Source organism: Pinus tabuliformis, chromosome X, assembly GCF_031772625.1.
Source record: "Pinus tabuliformis cultivar Carrire ecotype Pingquan chromosome X, CPIR1, whole genome shotgun sequence".
NCBI classification, from domain to species: Eukaryota; Viridiplantae; Streptophyta; class Pinopsida; order Pinales; family Pinaceae; genus Pinus; species Pinus tabuliformis.
Window position 1 is genome coordinate 757,048,537 of NC_142308.1, and position 21,616 is coordinate 757,070,152.

The 21,616-nt window shown below is 38.1% G+C and overlaps 1 long non-coding RNA gene across 1 annotated transcript; it reads left to right on the forward strand.

Annotated features, from left to right (window-relative positions):
* The first annotated feature begins 9,655 nt into the window (after nt 1–9,655).
* Nucleotides 9,656–10,460, forward strand: LOC149142078 (uncharacterized). Its single transcript, XR_016265291.1, has 3 exons — nt 9,656–9,941; nt 10,135–10,230; nt 10,328–10,460. It is a non-coding gene; the product is annotated as an uncharacterized LOC149142078 (long non-coding RNA).
* Nucleotides 10,461–21,616: the final 11,156 nt, after the last annotated feature.

The window sequence follows — 21,616 nt, forward strand, 5'->3', positions numbered from 1 at the left end:
TCACTTAGATGTCAGTAAAAACAGGTAGGTCTTTAGACTTTTGATCATAGTTGAGAACATTCCTGAGATAACTTTCTTTGATACTCCAGACTATAAAATTTCTGAGAATGCTGCAAAATGGAAAAACTGGAACTAGACATGCTTAAACCTTCTGCACTCCTCAAAATAGTTCTGGTTACACTGTTTGATTTATAAAACAGAGAATGCCAAGCCAACTGAGCAATGGCATTCATCAACTCCTATATCTTCAGACTTGATTGTTTCTCTTGAAGTCTCATCTTCCTAAGGCTAGTGATTGGTCAGAAAGAAGCCCTGACTTTCAGTAGATGAGCTTTTCTCTAAACAAACCTCTTGATGTGGAAGTAATAGTGGCTTTCCTTGACCCTGTCAAGAATTCCAAAATAAGCTTTCCATCTTATTATATTTTAACCATTTATTTTTCACATGCTAAGGGATAGAGGCTCTACCCTTTCCATACTTAGATTTTTGGTTGTTCAAATTTCTTCCTCATGTAGCAATACCCTTTCATTTGGCTTAGCATTAGCTTTTGAGTTTTGGGAATGGTAGACATACTATAAGCTGGCTTGGGAGGAGGGGACCAGGTCCTGAATCCTGTCAACCAACTTCTGTAGGAAATTAGGAATAATTCAAAGAAAGTGATGTTGTTTCAATGTTATACAAATGAATTATTATATTTTATGTCTTAAAATTTAATAGTTTCCCATTATCATTGTTAAATAATTTTTGTGAAATTCCATTTTGCCTCAAAATTCAATTTCTGATATATGTTCTTTCAATGTTGACTCAACAATTATTTTGCAAAGTATAATTCTATTTTCTATGAACAAGTGAATTTATATGAAGCATATCTCAACGCTTGAAAACTGTTGATGCAGGTTTGCAGATCGATTGGAAATTTTACTTGTGGAATATTTAGTGAGATGTCAAAAGATAATCATGGGAAGAAACCATTAAGGCAAACAGATGTATTATCATACTTTCAAAAAGCTCCATCCAAAAATACACATTCTCTTCATGATTCAAGCTCCTTTGAACAATCTGTTACTGAGAGAGAGGTTAACTCTTGTGGAAATGCATTTGATATCCATACGATGGATAAAGAAATAGGTTCCTCAAGTGGTCAGGGTGAGATAAATGCAGTTTCAACAGAAATTGGTGATGAAAATGTTAAAGATTTTTCCTTGGAAAGTGACACAATCCATTCGCGGAAAAGGAAAAGAGGCCAGTGGACCATAGGAAGACGATTCCAAGAAATTTGGGTCTCAAGTTTTCCATTTATTGAAGAAATACCTCCTACAAATGAGAAAGAGCTTTTCCGACAAGTTAGATGTATTGCGTGTAGTTGGAAAACTCAAAAGGAAGTGAAATTTCAGATGAAGCTAGATACGGTACAAAAGCATGCAGGAAAGGTGTATGAAAAGAAAATTGTAAATGGTAAAGAGAAATCTATTGTTAGATGGAAATCTTTCGAGGAATGTCGACATGTTGAATATGCAGAAGAATATAAAAAATATTTATTATGTAAGAGGAAACTTGAGGCGGACGGAGGAACCATCATATCTCTATTTGAAAAGACGATGGAAAGAAATTTGTTATCCAAGACGATACAATTGAGCACTGTATTTCACATCTTATCTAAAGGTCGTCCTATGACAGATTATCCAGATCACATGAAATTACTATCTTTTCTTCAAGTGCCAAACTTTCCATCTTCTCATTGGTCTGTAACTAGTGGTTGGGGATGGGCAGGATATCTAGCTCAAGTAGAAAAGGATGATTTGAAAGAGAAGATTGCAAATGCTAGGTTTTTGGCATTGTCTTTAGATGAGGTTACAGCTATAGATAATACTTCATGGATTTGCATGAGCATTTATATGGTTAATGACCATATTAGACATTCCTATCTACTTGGGATTAATAAGATGAGAGAGACTTCTACAGCTGAAAATATTTATGAACTTGTTCTTAATGGATTGAAGGAAAGTGGTATGGATGAATTAATGATTGCAAAAAAGTTGGTATGTGTTGGAGCAGATGGAGCAGCGGTAATGCAAGGACAAAGGAATGGCCTTTGTGTTAGGCTACAACTATCAGCTTCACCATATATGCTTAATATTCATTATATGGCTCATAGGATGAATCTTGCATTTAAAATAGTAAGCAAGTTTCCATCAGTTTCAAAAGTTGAAGATCTTGTACGTGAGACTCATGCATACTTTTCTCGTAGTCCCAAACGATATTTAGAGTTTCAACAATTTGCAGATGGTATTACGGATGGAAAAAAACTACTGAAAGATGTTGATACAAGATGGATCTCATTAAATGGACCAGCTCAAAGACTATTTAGTGAGTTCAAATCTTTGGTAGGGTTGATGTATGAAAATCGCTATAATGTAGACAAAGCTCAAGATCTTCTTTCTCAACTAACTAATATAGAGACATTATCGACATTGGCTGGAATTCTTCCTATGCTACATGAAATGAATGTCCTCGTGAAAATGTCTCAGAATCGCACAATGTATATTGCGGAATACACAAATGCAAGAAAGTCAGCATGTCTTGCATTGGATAATTTGTATATGATGCCATACTCTTTTACTGGTCTAGAGTTTAAAAGTTGGACTGAGATCATCAATATAGAAAATACTGAAAATTTTTTGACCTTTGATGAAAAAGGGATACTATGTATCGTAGTGCGTGGGTATATGGTTCCCTTTCATTATATTAGTAAGACAAGACGAATCACCAAAGATTGCCCCGTGTCAAGAGACCAATTTGATAATATTGTGATTTCAGTGAGACAAAATTTGATAGAAATTGCAAGATCACTATCATTAGAGATAAGAGAACAATTTCCTCGAGATGAATTGTTGGAGGCCATGTGTGTGGTATACCCTCAATATTGGAACAATTGTCAATGTCAAAGAACTTTAAAAGCTGATTTTCAAAAAAGATTAAAATGTTTAGTAGACCATTTTTGCAAGAAAGTCTCGATACATGGAGAACAAATTGAAGGTATTTTAGATTCATCAAAATTGTATCAACAAGGTGGACGCTTTGCTGAAACAATGTGGAAGCAATATCCTTTTTTGGAGAATCCTAATGAAAATGGTGCTATAACAAGATTATGGACTACTTTAAGTGCTAGCCAATACCTGCAAGAAAACATATCAGAATATTTCAAATTAGCAGATTTGTGTCAAACCATGATTTTGGGATCAGTGGAGGATGAGAGAATGTTTAGTGCATTATCATTCTTGAAGTCAAAGTTGAGGAACAAGCTTGATAAACATGTGGATACATGTTTAAGATTATATGTAACAAAGTATGACATTGACAATTTTCCATATGAAAGAGCGCTAACTCTTTGGCGATCAGATTGTGATAGAAGGGGAGAAAACAATATAATAAATCTATCTAATGAACTTGATATAGAACATAATGTTTTGGAGGCTCATAATGACAGTTCATTTAGAGAAGATCATGTTCACAATTTAGAAAATGAGGACCAAGATGAGAACTAGGAAATTGAAATACCCTAGGACTCTTATTTTGGTATACATGTTCCATTGATCATGCAAAATTACTATATGTCAACTTCAGGTAAAAATAGGTTCTATATTTGTATTTTTCATTGTAACATTGCAGCAACATTATTTTGATGTGTGTTATTTTAAGATTGATGTTTCATATTTAATCATTACATTGTTTGTTTCTTATCTGTGACAGGAAATAAAGCTGGATTTGGTGAGGTTGGGACCTATTTCTTTTCACATAGATAGTGCCTGACTATTATTAAATGATAAATAACAAATTTAACAAGACTTTCAAGTCATTTGCTAGCCATTTCTTGTCAGTGATTTGTCAGCCATGTTTTCAAGTCTTTTAGGTACTAAGTTGTTCGGGTCCCCACATGTCCTTAGGACCATTAAGGGATGAGATAACATGAGTCAGTGCAACTCATGCCCCGAATTTACTTTTTACCTATTGATGTAAGTGTTTTGTTACCACTTATCACCAACAAAATTCTACCATAACATAAACCAACTTGAAGACGACACTTCTCATCTTCCTTTTACATAAATGCTCTATGGATCTCCCTACTATACTTTTCCGAGACCAACGTCCCTTCTTGGTAGGTCTCTCCACCATACCACTAATCACACAATAGTAACTACTGCCTTCTATAAATCTCTCTAGTCTCAGTTATTTGCGTCCCTGTCACACTCGACCAATATAATCTTGTAGGTCTACTTTTTTATCATATCTTTATTTTTTGTTATTTTGTGTATTTAACATTAGTACCATCCAAGAGTAACGAGTTAGTGTCCTTTGGATTTGATCTTTGATTTGAAATGAAGTCAGATTTGATGAAGCTGGGACCTATTTCTTTTCACATAGACAGTGTCCTAGTATTAAATGATAAATAACTAATTTAAGAAGTCTAACGCTAAGCAACAATGGGCTTATTCAAGTACATGAAATTGCGTTGATGTCTAGCTCTAATATCTTAGAAAATTTTAGCAGTTTGTTTGCTGCTTGTTTAGAGGATTTTGTCAAGTTTGAAATTTTTGGTTTATTTTGGTCATATTTTTTTAGTCGCTTGACTCATTTCATGCATAGATCGACAGATCTAGTTTTATTTTTATAATTATTGTTGTTTTCTTTATATATTTGGTGGTTTGAGGAAAGATATTTGATTTCCTTTCACTTTGTGGCATGATTTCAACATCTTCACCTTTTAGAATATAGTAAAATATTATTCTTATTTTATGTTTTCTTGGAAAAGAATTATTGATATTTGGAAAGGGAAATAAGCCCTAGGTAGCTAAGCGAAGAGAAAAATGGTCTATGTACTAGGTTCCTACGCATTCATCGTAGGAGACCTATTGGCATGAGACTGACATTCCTTTTATGCAATTACACTTTTTCAAGGCGGAGCTGAGTTTGCTGACTTGGGAAGAACACTGACAGCTGATCATAATGCTAAGGAGATTATAATGTTGGTTTCAAAAACAGGATTGTGAAAATTGTTTGCACTAGTTCTTCTTTTGGTCATATTTACTACCAAATTTGTGTCTTGCTGATTTTTTACATTTGTAATGACCTTGTGCAGAGATGGTTTGAAGAGCCCGGTGTTAGAGTGTGAAGACTCTCTACAAACCACAAGGACTACATTTTCTTGGAGGGCACTCAATGTTCTTGGTGTTGTTGAGTCTCTTCACTCGAAGCGTAAATGGATACAATGGTATGGCCATAACATCACTTAATTTGATCCTCTTTACTAATCTCCTAATATCATTTCAATACATCAAATTGCTTTGTTTTCATGGAATCCAAAGATACATCAGTAATGTTATTTTGTCTTGGAAATACTAAATTATTTTGTTTTGATATCACCCAGTTTGAGTTGTTCTTTGCAACTACCACTTGATCATTTAACAAGCATTTGAAATTCAAAGTGAAATAAAGCTCTTTTAGTTTTTTTCCAGAAGAAGATTAGATGTTGCACTTGGTACCATAGGCCTTGTAAAAGGGTTGTACTCCATTTCAGTCTACGACAGTAGACTGATTTCTAACTGCTCCATGTACCCACATATGATATAATATTTTTCATTTTTGGCTTGCTGAATATACAAAGAGAAAATTGCTTAACAATATTGCTTAATTTGACAACAATTTTACTTTTATTTGATACAAGAGTGGAGGTAGTCTTAGATTTTACCTATTTCTCAGTAGTTGTTCTCCTTCGACAACAACATCATCCTTCAACAAATACATTCTAGCTTGTACAGAGGAAAGTCGATCTTTAGTAGAGGGCACATAAGAGATCCTCTAATGGAGGCGCAATAGTTTAGTAGGATCACTGGATGAAGCACATGTATGAATGTATTGTCTTCAATTAGGAAGGCACAGTTACCCATCGAGGGGAGGGCATGCATGAATGTAACAAAATCACAACATCACAAAGATGTGGTATTTGTTTTACAACATCACAAAGCTCTCGCTGATCTAACAAAATCCAAAGCAAGGTTTGTTTAGCTGAAATCTTTGAGATATTTTATATTTGACAAAGATCTGTTTTGGAAAGATACAGGAGGAAGTTTGTAGATATTTTCACCAAAATCTTGTTGGATTCCACCTTCACTAGTTTGTGACATTGTATTGCCATTTAGGGGTGATATTGTTTTATAATAGCATCTCTCTACACTCTTATATAGTTTGTTGCCTTTGAAAATGTATGGGTCATGTAGATTTTTCATGGGTTTTTCTTTCACACTGAGCACAGGAGAAGACTCATGGAGTTCAGGGGTAGTTGTAGGATGCAAGAGACTCTTGGGTTTTTTTGAAATTACATCTCACCATGAAGTTTCACTTGGGCACACTTGACACATATTTGAACTAGGGTTATGATTACATTACCTTTTGTTGCATCACTGAGGGAGAGCCTTGTTCCTATGTTGAAGCTAAGGCTCTGGATCCCATTGGTGAATAATATGAGGAAGGGAGCCCTAGAATAGGAGCCTCCTATCACATTAGGAGCGTAGAACATGATTTATGGTAAGGGGGGTCATAAACAACCAAAAGGAGGAATCCCCTTGCACATTGGAGGTCCAAAGTATGAAAAATGGTAGGGAGAGTAACACACCCTATCTAGGACGATGCCTAGAGCATGATAGGTGGAAAGGAAAGAGGCTAGAGGATGAAAACCCTTACTTGAATGATGCCATGTGGTGGTAGAAGCTCTTGTATGGTTAAAAGGATGACACTTGATGAGAAATGTTCTACTTCAAGGGTGAAAAGAGGAACATTTTGGTAACCACCCCTTTGAATAGGGATGTCTTCTGCATGAAGGCTATTAAAGTATTCTAAATCACCTTTACAGGGTGTTACATATTATTTGTGGCATATTCCACATATTTGGAGGTGTCTTTCAATTTTTAGATATCTGGGGCAAGGGCACTTTGCTCGAGACACATTCTACATTAAAGGATGTTAAAGCTCCTTTATGAGGTTTTTATGTATTATTCAAGGCATATTATGCATATTTGGAGGTGTGTTTCACCTTTGATATATTTGGGGCAAGGACACTTTGTTTGAGGCTACATATTTGAAGGAAAGCCCTTTGCATGAGGAGATACCATGTGGTGTGGTTGACATGGTCCAAGCCCCTAACAACAAATGCATACTATAAGGAAATGAGGAGACGGGAAGTGGCAAGTGGATCTATGCATTGGAGAAAGAGGTCCCAAGGAAAATTTGTACTTGTGAGCCAAAGAAAGATCATATTAGAACATCATTATCACTCTAGAATAGGAGCAACTAGGGTTTGGAGAGCTCTCTAGAGAGAGTGCTAGGGTCAAAGAGGTCCTAAAGTGTCTAGGAAAACCTTAGGGAGATTCCCCAAATTGGGAGGTGAATCAAATAAACTATAACTTACCCTCTCTAAACCCTAAAAGGGACCAAGCCTTAGTTTGGGAGGATGGAAGCCTATTAATGTCAACCTTTTGGCTTAGTCATGACTCCTAATCTTAAGTCCTTGAACATCTTCATGTGTATCTTGTAATACAATTTTTATCCTATGTATTATGAACTTGGTCACATGTTAGGGTTGACTATTATAAGGTGGTTATGATTAATATCCTATATAATCAAGGGCACTTGCTCGATTTGATTTTGGGCCTTTTACACCACTTTCTTTCTTCTTCTCGTTTCTAGATCATTATTTATTTCTTTCAATTGGTATTAGGGTGTGTATGGTCTTAAGAGCATGCGATCATTGATCAAGCCATCATGACCCATGGCAGCTTTGAAGGGATAAAAGGAAGACGTGTTGAAGCCAATGCTGCCATTGGAGTTTGATTCTTGAATATCATGGAGATTAAGAAGAATTATGTTCCATGCTCAAGGTTAATTAATTGCATAGAAATGAAATGGTAAGGCTTACAATATTAGAACTTCTGTAAATGTTTTCCCTTGGTTAGTTTTTAAAGGTAATGACTAAACCAGCAATTACCTTTAAAAAGATCCAATTCATTTCTCAGAGTGGTGCAAGTATTGCACTAGGCCCTCTTTATTTTGCATGGCCACATTTTTGTTCAGGCTAAAGTTGGATTTTTGATCTTCTTTTTTTGGTTTTTTCTTTCTTCTTGTTAACCCGTAACAGGGTTTCTGCAATAGAAGAGGGGCTGTGTATTCTTCCTGACCAGTTGGCCATTGCGGTGGCACATTGATGACAACCAATCTATGTTATGAAGGACACAATTACATTATATACCACCTCTATGCCATTTCTGTAGATCAAAGTGCCAGACATTATGCACAGATTGAAGTCAAGGACCATGTAGGCTGGTGCCACTTGTTCGAGATTCAACTCTTGGGAAGAACACCATTTCCAAGGTCCTCCAAACTTGTAAGCAACGGCCTACAGTTCAACTCTTCATTTAGTTGAACAACACTGTTGGTGGACCATCCTTAGCATTAACCATTTTCTTACAGTGAGCTACTTGGTTCTTGATATTCCTGACAAGTAGAGCTACCCTTACTAGCACTCAACTGTGTAAAGCGCCTTTTCCAATTTTTCCTGAATCACTGCCATGTTAACTCTGTCCATTGAAGGAATGCATGTAGAAGTTTTTATATCCTTTGTTTTATGTTAAAGTGTTTGGATCAAACAGTAAACATGCAGGTATCCTCCTTTTTTTGTTAAGGGTTTTGTAGTCCCTCATACCCTAGTCTACCCAGATTGTGGAACATGTAGTTTAAGGGGTTAATTACTCTGTCTAGTGAGGCATTTTGTTAATTACTCTACCTAGTGAGGCATTAACAGTAAACATGCAGGTATCCTCCTTTTTTTGTTAAGGGCTTTGTAGTCCCTCATACCCTAGTCTACCCAGATTGTGGAACATGAAGTTTAAGGGGTTAATTACTCTGCCTAATATTGTAAGCCTTACCATTAGAAGGCTTACCTTTAATTGCATTGATGTGCCATAGAGCAATGCAATGCATCTGGATACTTGAAGTCTTGGAATTGCAGAGCAACATTTACTTGATTCCTTGGTAGCTGTTTGAAGATCCTAACCAAACTGATGTTTCTTTCAGAATTGTGGTTCTTTGTCATAGTAGTATAGTACGCTGTTCCTGAGATTACCTTTGGTTCTGTTCTGAGATCTGTAGAGAATTGTTGAGCAAGGGGGAGGATAGCTTCATCTTAATTTTAAAGCATCCCTCTACCCAACGTTAAGCTTGATGGGAAGAATTATCCTATCTTCAAGTGAAGGGTGCTAAACATATAATTGAAGAATTGATTGTTAAGACTTGTGGAGGGTAAGAAGACAAATTGCACTGTTGCTAAAGAATTAGTAAAGCTTTTGGCGCACAATGAAGATGTGCAGTACATTATAAGTTTTACTATTGCAGATCATATTGGTCCTCAAATTAGAAGTTTGATTAGTTCTTGTAAGATTTGGACTAGGATTCTCTAACAGAACAAGGATTCTCTATTCTAGGAAATGACTGTATGCATTTTAAATGATTGGTTGTGTATATCATTGTTTATACGATACGTATTCAGGATGTGCAAGATCAATTTGGAGCAGTTGATGATAGAATTGATCCTAAAGTTCCTAGTGCCACTGTTCCAATGGTTGAAAAAAATGTTTCAGCCATTTGTGACCAGTGTGAATGCCACTGATAAAGTGGCTAACTTTCTTGGTGGAATGTTACTGCAGAAAGAACATTGCTGGAACAGATTCACTTAAAAGAGTGTATACCGAGCACTTACACTGAAATCACTAAGAAGAAAGGGAAGAAGTCTGCATAGAAAAGTTTAAAGGAAACTTCACAAAAAACCCTTGAAAAATGATGTTGTATCAAGCAGGGCCATTATTGCAGAGATTGTGTCAAGGCCCATTACCACAGTAAATATATATTATTTAGAACTATGTTGTAATTTTTGTCAGGGTTCATGTTTAGGTTCAACTATCACTGGCTACCCTATTCTGGAAGAGCTTTTGCTCTCCTGAAGACATCTTGATCTAACTATTCATTCTTTGTTTTCACCTCCATAAAAAATCTCTAGTGGATTCATAAATTTTCCTTTTATTGTGATAGACTATTTTATGTGGTATTGTTGGCATACCTCCTTCAAATGGTGTTATTCCTGAATCTCCAATGCACATGAAAGGCTTAGCTACCCTCAAACATCAGGTACTAATATATTGGAATTATCAATTGCAGCTTCTCAGGGAAAAGACACAATTCAGAGATTTTATAGACGAGTAACTTACAAGTACTTTTGTTACAGTTGGTGCTTAGCAAGTTAGTGACAACAATCTGGAAAAGTATGCAGAAAAATTCAACCTTAGGGCAATTATACAGAAACATGCAAGAAGCCTATGAGCAAATGCAGACCCCAATGGTTTATCAGCCTCCACCTGCCTTGGTAATGGTCTTATTTTTGAGTTTGGGTGTTTCATTTTATCTAATTTTCCTCTCCCTTTATTTATTTGTCTTGTCATGTCCCAACCATTTATGCAGGAACTTAAGGAATTGAAAGAGTCCACAATTCAGTTGGCCGCAAGTACTGGGAATATGGATGCCCCAGTTGATGAATCAATTTTTAATGTTGACAAGGACGTGGATGACCTGCTTCTTGTTGAGGTGAAAGAACAGCAATTGAGTAATTTGTTGCAATCTCTGATGGTGGTTGGCTGCCTTGCAGTAATGCCCATCATTAGAAAGATCCCAACTTCTGTGCTTTGGGGTTACTTTGCCTTCATGGCCATAGAGAGTTTGCCAGGAAATCAATTTTGGGAAAGGCTATTGTTTCTTTTCACTGCTCCAAGCCGTAGATACAAGTATGAACTTTATTCAAACTATAATGTGATTGAATTTAATGCTTGTAATATAGTTTTCAAAGCTGATCAATGTTGAACTGATGGTTACAGAGAACTTTAGGAGTATCATGCTACATTTCTTGAAACGGTGCCTTTCAAGACAATTGCCACTTTCACCATTTTCCAGACATGTTATTTGTTGGCATGTTTTGGTATCACATGGGTGCCTATAGATGGTTTTCTCTTCCCACTACTAATCATGTTGTAACTTGTTAGTCCCAGCGAGGCAGTATATCCTTCCCAAGTTTTTCAAAGGAGCACATCTTCAAGAATTGGATGCAACAGAGTATGAATAAGCCCCTGGAATGCCATGCAATATAACAGTGAGTGCAAGACACATATCAAACAAATTTTAAAAATATTACTCAATTCTATTTCATAAGCCCTGCAACATGAACAATAATAAATTGAACTGTAACATATATTGATTGCAGGAAGCTGGAATTCAGGGGTTCGGACTAGGAAGCATGGGAACAGGTGCAAATGATGGCGAAGTTTTGGATGAGATGATTACATGAAGTCGCGGTGAGGTCAAACACACATATAGTCCACGGATAACTAGCTTGAGTGATTGCACACCAATTCATGGATCTGAGTCTGCATTAAGTCCCCAAGTTGCAGAAGCTAAACAAATATATAGCCCCCGTATAAGTGAGATCAGACAGACACATAGCCCTCACAGAGGGGAAAAGCATTCGGGCATTCCCCTGGTTAGTCAAGGAAAAAATATGAGTCCAAGTGCATTTGGTTTGAGGCCACATAAACCAACTTCCAATTAGGTGTTTGGAGTATAAATCCTCGGCTAGTAATCTTTCCCTTGAGTGAGCATATCTTATGTTTAATAGTACATATTTTGTTGGCTTATCATTATTTAATCATTGTGCCATAAATCACTCGGTTGTATTTGGTGTGTCTTCACAAAGAACCTCTGTCCATCTCAGAGGACAGGGTAGACCATATAGTGCGTGTAAAAAAATGTAATGGAAGTCAAGCTTGAAGTATTTCTGTTTTCTTGAAGCATGAAATCTATTATGTCAGTCTTGTGGTTTTGTAGACCCCGTGGTATTAAAGGGTCTTGTGAGTGGTTTGAGCTTCATAGAAAGTCATCCTTATTCTACCAGTTGGATCATAACCACAAAGTTTGCAGCCTTTAATGTTTCATTGAAATAAAAAATGTGGAAATTAAACTTGACAAATGAAAAGGAAATGGTAAGGCTTACAATATTAGAACTTTTGTAAATGCTTTCCCTTGGTTAGTTTTTAAAGGTAATGGCTAAACCAGCAATTACCTTTAAAAAGATCCAATTCATTTCTCAGAGTGGTGCAAGTATTGCACTAGGCCCTCTTTATTTTGCATGGCCACATTTTTGTTCAGGCTAAAGTTGGATTTTTGATCTTCTTTTTTTGGTTTTTTCTTTCTTCTTGTTAACCCGTAACAGGGTTTCTGCAATAGAAGAGGGGCTGTGTATTCTTCCTGACCAGTTGGCCATTGCGGTGGCACATTGATGACAACCAATCTATGTTCTGAAGGACACAATTACATTATATACCACCTCTATGCCATTTCTGTAGATCAAAGTGCCAGACATTATGCACAGATTGAAGTCAAGGACCATGTAGGCCGGTGCCACTTGTTCGAGATTCAACTCTTGGGAAGAACACCATTTCCAAGGTCCTCCAAACTTGTAAGCAGCGGCCTACAGTTCAAATCTTCATTTAGTTGAACAACACTATTGGTGGACCATCCTTAGCATTAACCATTTTCTTACAGTGAGCTACTTGGTTCTTGATATTCCTGACAAGTAGAGCTACCCTTACTAGCACTCAACTGTGTAAAGCGCCTTTTCCAATTTTTCCTGAATCACTGCCATGTTAACTCTGTCCATTGAAGGAATGCATGCAGAAGTTTTTATATCCTTTGTTTTATGTTAAAGTGTTTGGATCAAACAGTAAACATGCAGGTATCCTCCTTTTTTTGTTAAGGGCTTTGTAGTCCCTCATACCCTAGTCTACCCAGATTGTGGAACATGTAGTTTAAGGGGTTAATTACTCTGCCTAGTGAGGCATTTTGTTGGCAACAAAGCTTGAGGTTTGGCAGTCTCAGAATTCAGTCATACATTTTAATAGAAAAATAGAGAGGCAGCATAATGTTTCAACATTAATAGAAGTCTAGTTTCCAATGAAAAGTGTTGAACAAAGAAAGCATTAAACATTCATAGCACAATTTGCTGAATATGAACTTGACAACTTAACAAAGATTCAAATAGGTGAGATGAGATGATGAAGAGATATTCTAAAAATGTACATACACTGGCCTCACAAAGAAAGTAGGAGAGAGAATAGGAGAATTATATTAAGATTTTCAGAATGAATGTACAGAAGATTCGATGCCTATATCTATGTGCCATCCTCTTACATATTGAAGAATAATTATGATTGAACTACATAAATAGTAATAGGTTAACAATAATATATGTATGACCAATAACATAAGAGATTATATATGAATGACTAGAATAAAACGCTGAAATAAACTAAATACAAACTGTCAATATCCAATTAACATAAAATGATATCATGAGTAGAATTTTTTTTATACGGATAGAGAGAAATGCTATCCTCTTCAAGTAACAAGTAGCCCCTATTTTATCCTAAGATAACAGCTATAATTCAAATCATGTTTTGCTAGATTCAATACCCTAGATTTAGAAATAAATGACTAAATACTACAAGGAAATAGCATTACCCCATAAGCTTTTTCAGATGCAACAATATGCTCCTTTTGTGGTTCATTGTTGGCTCCTTCATCCACTATATCATGTTACATACAGGCACTCTTGCTAGCTCATGTTGAGATGGAAATATATATTTTTCATGACAGTAAAACATTTAGATAATGGAAATAAAGAATATGTGCATTCAAGTTAAATCAGATTTATCTTGAATGGTTGGGAAGATTTGTTATTATCTTTAATAATTTAAGTCTTGTAAAACAAATTCAGAAGGAATAATTTAAGTCTTGTAAAGCAACAAACTTGAAGAAAAACAAAGAATATGAAGCCATATACAAGGAATATGAAGCTTGTGTGTTATGTTAATTTATCAGCAGTTTTATGCTCTGTAGTATAATCTGTGAGAAAATTGGCTACAATATTCAACAGATAGGACATTATGAGTTTCTCAATTTGTGCTATTATATGCTATGGATTTTCTAACCGATATCTTGAAAACGCGGTCTGCACTTGCCATCTATGCCTGAGTTCTGCAGCGGTTTGTTACTTTCAAGCCATGCCTAATGTCATATTGTTTGTTGCAACTTTAATGTAGACAACTAACCAGGAAGGCATTGGGTCATTCATAGAGGATGCTTAGGCATGATTCCAGGATTTTGAAAATAATTGTGATTTCCATCACTAGTCATAGAACTTGATAGAAAGTTGGGATATTCATGAGTGTGAATTTATGTTTGTGTGTTTACATACTTTCTTATGAATTAACTAATGCTCAGTAGCAGTAGACATTAGACAAGTATATTTGTATACTTCTGTTTTAAACTGAAACAAATCCAGGGCTAAAAGGAATGGATTGATTGCACTAGTCATCCTTCTATAACTTTCCAACATAGGCTGGAGTAAATAGATTGTAATTTGGGTAATTTTTCTAACTGCAAACAGGAACATACTTGTGTATTGGCAGGGAAGCTATGATGGCCATTATGTCAGGCCAGGTGATCGCACTCCCTTGATCGTGAGCATGATTGTGATCAAGATGGAAGACTTCATAGTCTAGATTGATTGTTTAGCAGTGATAGTTAGTGGGCTCATTCACAAAAGCTTCTATTTCACTAATCCTTTTTATAGAGTTGTCAGATTCAATTTCCAAAGGTTTTAAGTACACTATAGAGTTGAGTTCTGAGAGAGTTGTGATTCACAGTGTTAAGTATAGCAGCTATGACACTTGAATGAAGACAAGCATAATAGAGGTATCAGACTCTGTTATAAGCTTACCTACATATTATAAGGGACTTGGTTGGTTTTTTCATAATTTTATAGACAAGTTCCATGTCGTGGAAATGTGAAAAAAAATAGTGATATTGCCACCATGTGGTTCTTATCATATATGGTTTTATACTTATTCAAAAAATTCTCTAAGAGTTCACAATGCTAAAATTCAGTAGGACTTTACAAAGTTTTATTATTTAGTGAAAGACTTGCCAAGTTCTTACAAGATTTTATAATTGAGTAAAATATTCGCCATGCCTGGTGAGAGATTCGCCAGAAAATTATATATACATATTATATTATTGATAAAATCGCCTTCCATTTTTCCTATAAACCATGGAGATTCGCCCAATTATTATATTTATAAATTTGGGGGGGGTTCTTAAAATTTTCCCTGCTCGGAGTATGTACCACTGGTCCCAGACTAGTCTCAACCAACCTGAAGTCAACGTCATAGTATGGTACAACTCCTACCACTGGTCCCAGACCAGTATCATTGATCCCAGATCAATGGAGGTCATCCTAGCGTAGGGAGTACGGTAGATACAACGATGCGTCCATCGGTACTACTATGGTCCCTAACTTCATTTCCCTGCTCATTGATTAGATGAGAGGTACTTCCCATGAGTCCCAGACTGCATGGGTAGGATGCCTCGACAGGAGAACTAATCAATCCTGTCCTCACAGGAGAACACATCAATCCTGCTATAATCGTTGTGGAGAACACATCAATCCAGGCCTCACAAGAGAACTAATCATCCTCCTACACAGGAGAGAAAATTATCCTGTTCCACAAGAGAGCGAATCATCTTGTCCCACAAGAGAGCGAATCATCTTGTTCCAGTGTGCACCACCAGGGGAGGGTGAGTCACCCTGTGGTCATATGTTGCTCCAGTAGGAACTGCAAGCCCTCAGAGCTCCCAGAGCTCAATGTATGCAACATGCAGGACCCTTGTACAAGGGTTTCTTGCCGACTCCAAGTCGTTTGGGAAAATCATAGATTAGATCTTTCCTTGGGGCTTTGACAAGCTGTATCAACTTGTACATCATCTTAATGTGATGGAGCTTCCTTGCTCATCGACTTACCATATCCCAGATGATGTCTATCTGCTGGAGCAATTGACGAATACAGGATTCCTCAATAATCAAATCCCGCCTGTGGTTGTTACAGAGAATCACAGTGGTATCCAATGTAAATCCAAACAGCTCACTGAAGAGCTTTCGCAACCAGACTGCCTCACACGAGGTTATGCTAGCAACAATATATCCTGCTTCAGTGGTGCTCAAAGCCACCGACTTCTGCTTCTTGGTCATACAGGATATCGAAGCAGATCCCAAGGTGAAACAATACCCGGAAGTGCTCTTACAGTCTACCACACTGCCTGCCCAATCAACATCAGTATATCCAAGTAGTCTCACATCTCCGATAGTGTATCTTAATCCATGAGAGATTGTGTCCTGAAGACATCTCAGAAGATTCTTGGCATCAATCCAGTGAGGCTCAACCAAATATGAGCTCACAATGCTAACTGCAAAACATATGTTTGGACGGAGGTTCACCAAGAACATCAATGCGAATGAGTTTTTGAAACTCAGAGGCATTTCCCAAGTCTGGTCCGACATTACTACCATATAACTTCTAAAAGTTAAGATCCTCGAGGTAGTCACAGGCTTGCAGTCCATCATATCGAATCTTTCCAATATATTTACCACATATTTTCCTTGAGATAGGAAAATTTCCCTTGGCTTCTGCCACACTTCAAGTCCTTGGTCCTTCATTTCAAATTCAGAAGCCATCTCCCTCTTACATTTGTGAATGAGAGGGTCTGCACCTGTTAGAAAGAGGTCATCCACATACAACACCAGTATGAGAGGCTTGTCATCTTCAACCTTAAAGTAAAGGTTAGGATCAGCTTCACTCCTAGTGAATCCCAGCTTCATCAAGTAGCTATCGATCCTCTCATACCATGCTCAGGGTACTTGCTTCAGCGCATAGAGAGCCTTCTTCAACCTGCATACATGAGATTTTCAATCATAAATCTCAAATCCTTCAGGTTGCTCCACATAGACCTCTTCTTTGATAGAACTATGCAAGAACGCGGTCTTAACATCCATCTGATGTAGGTTTTATCCTTGTGAATCCACAAGGGCTATGATCAAGCGGATGGTCGTATATCTGGCAACAGGTGCAAATATCATAGTCTATACCTCCCTTCTGGGATAAACCACGAGCAACAAAATGAACCTTATACTTTTCCATACTTCCATTTGCTGCATGCTTTATCTTGTAAAGCCATTTTGAAGTAACAATTTTCTTGTCCAGGGTCTGGGAACTACTTCCCAGACATCATTCTCCATAATAGACTCATATTCTATGGTCATAGCATCCTTCCATAGTTAATGCTTGACGACATCTGATAATGCTGAAGGTTCATTTTGTATGATCGTGCTCATGATGGTCAGGTATCCCTGATACCTGTTAAGTTTCTTACTTTGATGGAAGGTTCCTCAGGGTGCAACATGTCCTTCAGCATCATCAAGTATCCCCCTAGGCCATGAAGGCCTCTTCCTAGAAGAGGAAGGCTCATGTGGATGAGGATCAATCGGATCCATGTGTTCTTCTACATCAGGCATTGATTCATCATCCTTTTCTTTCGGTTCCCTAGTGTCGGCTTCTTGAGAGCTACTCAAAGTCAGCAGATTGTCCACCTTGCTGGGAGCCATATCTTTGTCAAAGGTGACATCATGATTAATCACGACTTCCCTTTGACTGGTGGTGAACATTTATTCAGGAGATTAGGAACCCAATGCTTGATGAGGGCATCGATTTTGTACATATACGGCGGTGATTGTAGTTTCAGGCCATAGAAACTTTGGAAGTCTTTGATCATGTAGCATGGCCCGGACAGCTTCCATCATCGTGTGGTTCTTCCTTCCCACCACACCATTCTGCTCAGGAGTATGTGGTGTAGTAGTCTCCCTCTTAATGCCAACCTCAAGTATTCCTGAGTAAACCAATTGTAATATATCGGAGGTCTTGCTTTGGCTTGAGGGGAATGGTCCCCTTTTGAGCTTTCCTTTGGCACATCTCGGACATACACCTTCTTTCTCTACTTGGAATTCAAGTATCCCTATTACCATCTGTCTTACATCGGGTAGAGCTTTGTCATGAAGGTGGGCAAACCTCTGATGCCAAAGTTCGGACTAAAGAGTTGTGTCACAAGACATGACACCTAGCGGACTTCCATCGACCTGATATAATGAATCAACACTAAACCCAAGAGTAAAGGCATCTTTAACATTATTTTTCCATATAAATACCTTTCCATTGCTGAAGGTTACCTTGTAGCCTCTGTCTTCCATTGCCAAGATGGACACTAGGTTCCTTTTGAGGTCAGGTGCATTTAATACATCCTAGAATTTCTAGCCTTCTTGAATGCTTGTCCTCTTCCTTGATTCCCAGCTCTCCTCTTACCTTTGCTGTTGAATTTGTCATTCCTTTGATTTTCCATCAGAGGGATTTTGATCATCATCCCGGTGTGAGTCCTTTCTTCTCTTTGCATGAGAAGAAAAGGCAGCAGGAGGACCTTTAGGCATGGGCATTTCTTGCAATTCTTCCCTTGTTTCTTCTTGAATGCATCTAGCCATTAATTCCTCGAAACCAGGAATTACATTATAGTTCAGAAGAGTAGCCTTGAACACGTACCATTCGGATGGTAATCCTCCAAGAGTTCGAAGTGCCATTTCTCTGTCAGTAATAGTTTCCCCAATAGATAGGAGATCGTTCTTGATCTCAGTGATTCTTAAGAAGTATGCTTGCATACTTTCATCCTTACTCTTCTTGATTTACCTCAGCTTATTTCTAAGAAACAAAACTTGATTTGCATCATTAACTTTAAATAAACTCACCAGTCTATTGTAGATTTCCTTGGAGGCGTCCAGTTCAGAGATGTAGGCCACCAAGTGCTTGTTGATAGAGTCCCGGATGATCTTCTATTGTTTTGACTTCTCCATTTTTCCATTTGTTCCAGGCAGTAGCAGATGCATTTGATGGAGGCTCAATAATATTGCCTCCAACACTCCTTGATTCTCAAGGGTTAGATCTATAGACATCTTCCATCCGTGATAGTCAGGTTTCTCACGCAGCTTGTCTTCGGCATGAAAGAGTGTTGAGGATCCCATAGTTCTTTTAGGATAGCCTTGCCAATCTTCTCTTCAATGATTGCTCTTGCTCTTGCTCGGGCTTTGTCTTCACCTCAGCTCTGATACCATGTTAAGTTATGGTATGTTCTATGCCTATAATAGTTTACTTATTTTTCTTGTTATGTTCCACCGATTAGCAATCACATGTACATAAAGTAAAGTGCAGATAGAACATTAAACGATCGACAGAAAACAAGCCAAGACAAGAGACACAAGATGTGGCGGCTAGCCAGGGACAAATGCCACAATGTGTGGGGAAACCCTTTGATCAAATCTTCTTTTATCTTCAATAATCCAGCAGAGAGAAATAGTACAATAAATCTGATTCATATCAGCAGTAGCAAACCCTAGATCAGCAGCATCAACATTAGCGACTTCATTATCAAACTAGGGCAGACCATATCTCACAAACCGTCCGTCGGATTGACTTCATTCCACCACCAAAAGTTTTAGCTTCTAGAGGAGGTTCAGGTGAACCTACAACATAGTTCAAATGAGGAGATATTCTAGGCCACGTAGGTCAATCTTTACTTCTGCAGTTGCAGCTTCAGTTTCAGCAGTTTCCAACTTCAAAATAGGGCAGTCGATATCTTGCAAAACGTTCATCGGATTGACTTCATTCCACCACCAAAAGTTGAAGCTTTCAAAGGAGGTTCAGATGAACCTACAGCGCAGTTCCAAAGAGGAGATCTTCTAGGCCACGCAAGTCAATCTTTACTTCTGCAGTTGCAGCTTCAAATTCAACAGCTTCCAGCTTCACATGTGTGAGAGAGAGACCCATTTCAGTGCAGTAAAGAAGAGACTCATTTCTGCGCAGTAGAGAGAGAGAGATGTGATGATATGAGTGAGTCCAAATAAGGAAAATTCCTCTTATATTTACGCACAACGTTGGTGGGTAAATAGATGCGACTGTTGGGCTTCTGAGCCTACATGAGTTGTAGGTTGGCTTGATAATAATTCCATAATCAAAATAAATTCATATCTCCATGAATACTTATCAGAATCGGATGATGTTTATATCAATCCTACACCTCTCGATGAGAGGAATCTAGTAAAAATATTATCAACCATGAATAAGATGACCCACATGAATTTTTGCCCTAGTTGCCAATTTTAACAATTTTTCATACCCTTTGCACACAGTTGGGTATCAAGGACTCTGAGCTACATTTGGTACTCTAATACCGTGAATACCTACACAGATACATCCAGGAAGAGATGGAGTTCCTGAACATCTCCTCGCTTGGCATGGCATACCGATACGCTGCCAAAATCGAGAAAATGTTCAAACAGAAGAAGCAAGACTTTGGATCTGCAAATCCAAAGACCAAAGGATGAAGCCAAGGTGGGGTGAGCCAAGACAACCCGTCGAAGCCACAAGAAAAGAAAAACACCACAAAGTCGAAGAAGGATAGGAAAGTGGTGTGAGTTCCGCAAGAGTCCCACTCATAATGCAAGTGAGTGTCGGACCAAGCAGTCGCTGGTGGCCGAGTTGAAGGCTTCAGAATCAGATGCATGTTCCGAACCTGAGTCAGAACCCAACAAGGGAATGGCAAATGGAAGTAGATCATTGATGCGGAGCCCAGCGTCACTGTTGCCACCACCAAGATCTAGAAGAATGAGCCCAAAGACCCAGAGGAGGGGGAGTGCCTTTTCCACTCACAAATGTAGGTGAAGGGTTCCCCGCTGCAATTCATTGTCGATAATGGCAGGCAAAAGAACCTCATTTCAACAAAGGTCGTGAAGAGGTTGGGCCTACCGAATACACCACACCTACAATCGTACAGTATCGGGTGGCTTCATGAAGGATGAGATCTCAAAGTTCGCCAGTAGTGTTGCCTTCCTTACAGCATCAAGCCCTTCACAGGCGAGGTATTGTGCGATGTTACACCTCTGGATGTTTATGATATACTATTAGGCCAGCCATACTTGTGGAGGCGACATGCTATGTATGAGTCAAGGCCTCGCGCTGTCATTATTTCTTTGAATAATTAATTATACAAGATACCGGAGGTAGCCCCACTTACCGCCACCTCTTTGATCACTGCCAAGAAAGGCAACAAGTTCATCTCCCAGACTAGGAAATTCATTTTCTGTCTGGTTCGCTCCCAAAGTAAGGGGAAGATCGTCACCACATCCATGACCCGCGTGAAAGGTTCCTCCACTTAGTAGCAGTAACAAAGGGATACGCTCATGAGAAAAGATAGGAACAACTTCTCCTAACCCACAGGGGTACCACACAAGCTTTAGGTGGGTAATAGAGTTTGGTTGCATCTGGAGAAAGAACGCCTTACAAGAGCCCATCAAAAACTCAGACCACTCCGACATGGTCCTTACACCAGTACCAAGGCTATGGGAAACAATGCTTTAAAGCATAGCATTCCCCCATTCCTTTTGTTTCACTGAATGTTCAATGTGTGCAGCCGTCGACCATGCTTCCCACCATTATTGGACACATTGGAGATTGCAAAACAGCTCACCAGGGACCAAGTT